The 2,127-nt window shown below is 42.5% G+C and overlaps 1 pseudogene; it reads left to right on the top strand.

Annotated features, from left to right (window-relative positions):
- Positions 1-853: 853 nt before the first annotated feature.
- LOC132038697 (5S ribosomal RNA) lies at positions 854-974 on the top strand (annotated as a pseudogene).
- The last annotated feature ends 1,153 nt before the right edge of the window (positions 975-2,127 follow it).

The following is a 2,127-nucleotide window of genomic DNA, read 5'->3' as shown; positions in this document are numbered from 1 at the left end:
GTACCGACCCCTTTCTTCGGGCCGCGTTTCATGCCACGCAGTGTATACGAATGAGTAGAAGATGTTCCAGCTGGATTGGCGAGCTCCATTTCCTCCCGGAGTGCTGCCGAGTCAGAGTGTTTATGTTATGGTATCTTGAGTTATGTTAGAGACTTTGCAGACAGGGTCACGTATGTAACGAGTCGGTCTTGTAAGCGGCTCTGTAAGCCGATGTATCATTATATTACAGATTTCATATGTTTACCGATTTTACTTGAATTGAGAAAGACGAAAAGCATGTCGTTCCTTGAAAAGTTTTCATTATGCACTCACTTCATGATTTAAGGGCCCAGTATGACTATGAGTATCACGAGAATCTGCGGGTTCGCTCGGCCCTAAGTAAGGGTCGGGTGCCCATCATGCCCTATAAAGTTAGGGTGTGACAGAGTATCCCTATGGATTATTATAGGCAAGATTTGAGATTTAAAGTAGTATTTTGGGTAATGACAAGTAGGGAACTTGAAGGATTTGTAAGTGAAAGAACAAAATCGATGACGAAAGGATTATTATGGGATGAAATTTCAATCGAGAATGGCAATGGAATACAACACCATAAGGTAAAACCTTTAAGGGGGAAGCAAGTAAGCTTGAGTACGAGCACAAGGACTGACTAAGGTATTAGAGAAATTATGACACCCGACAATGGAAAAATCGAGAAGTAATAGGGAGTTCCAAAGACTAAAACAACATTGCGTGGTCAGTAACATGAGGAACTTTTCCAATTCGGAGGGAGATGCATGACCGGAATTTTTCTTGGGATCCGTTAGAACTTCATCTTGTTTTAGGTCACGTGCTGAAGGCCACGTAGTAGGATGGATGCGATCATACCAGCACTAACGCACCTGATCCCATCAGAACTTTGAGATTAAGCGTGCTTGGGCTAGATTAGTACTAGGATGGGTGACCCCCTGGGAAGTGTGCTAAGAAGTCCTACAGGTTTAGACCTAAGAGAAGGGTGAGGGGCATTCGAAGGGAAATGTGCAGTCATATTGACACGATTACTTCGGAAACAGAAGAGTCTTCGAGAAATAAAATAGATTTTCACTTCTGAGAGGACATTCTACAGACTTTCGGGCTAATACTATAAAAGTGGCAAGTGGAGAAAAACACTTCGAAGAAAAAGAGACTCAAGGAAGGTGCCATAGCTAAGCAAAGGAGTTGTCCACTAGTGGAGGATTGACGAGCAAGTAAGAGAAGGTGCTTGCAAGTCGGCAAGTAGTATAGCTATGGCGAACCAAAGCCACCTTGATAGGAATGGAATGTTAATTGAATGTTAGTTTAGTTATATAAGAACAGAAGGCTATAGCATTATCAATGAGTTCAATAAAGAGCTAAGGGAGAATGAGAAGAGGTTGACCAACCTATGTTAAAGATAAGGCAATTGGAGCCTAAGAGAAGGGCAGTCACTTCAAGACATCAGTACAAACGCCGTGGAGTTGTAACTACAACATTCGAGGACAAATTTTTTTAAGGGGGGAAGGATGTTACACCCCGTAGTTCTGCACGTTGAGATTTTTTTTAGTGTTAGCTATTCGTAGGCACTCGTTTTATGATTATAAGAGTTTGAGTTCACATAACAGGTTATAGAAGGATTGGGAAACAAGTGAACTAAGGAGATTAAGCTTCCGAGGATTTGAATGAAAGTTAGGCAAGGTGGTATGGAATTTTATCTAATTGGGAGAAAGAATATCTCTGAGTAGATTAAGAGTTCTGAAGTGAAACAAAATCCTAAAGTGAAGTTCGGGAAGTCTAGTTTTCGACGTAACAAACCGCTCCTTAATAGGACATCGGGGTAAGGAAATATGGACGTTACAAGTTGGGCTGGGAGACCAGGAAAATAGTCTGCGCGAACGCGCCAGGGAGTGGCGCAAACGCGCAGAAGGCCAAGGGCCAACACAGCGCGAATGCGCCACCACGAGGCGCGAACGCGCTGAACAAATTTTGAGGTCCGGGTTCGGAATGAAGGTTATATTATAAGAATATAATAATAACATATATATGACATTTGGAGACCGTATGGGGTGAATTGGTTCATATGGCATTTAATGAGAAACCCTAGTTGCTACACGCTAAGTGGGGCTCACATGT

This window comes from Lycium ferocissimum, chromosome 11 (genome assembly GCF_029784015.1).
Source record: "Lycium ferocissimum isolate CSIRO_LF1 chromosome 11, AGI_CSIRO_Lferr_CH_V1, whole genome shotgun sequence".
Lineage (NCBI taxonomy): Eukaryota > Viridiplantae > Streptophyta > Magnoliopsida > Solanales > Solanaceae > Lycium > Lycium ferocissimum.
The sequence above is the reverse complement of the archived record's forward strand: the minus strand, read 5'-3'. Positions and strand labels throughout refer to the sequence as shown.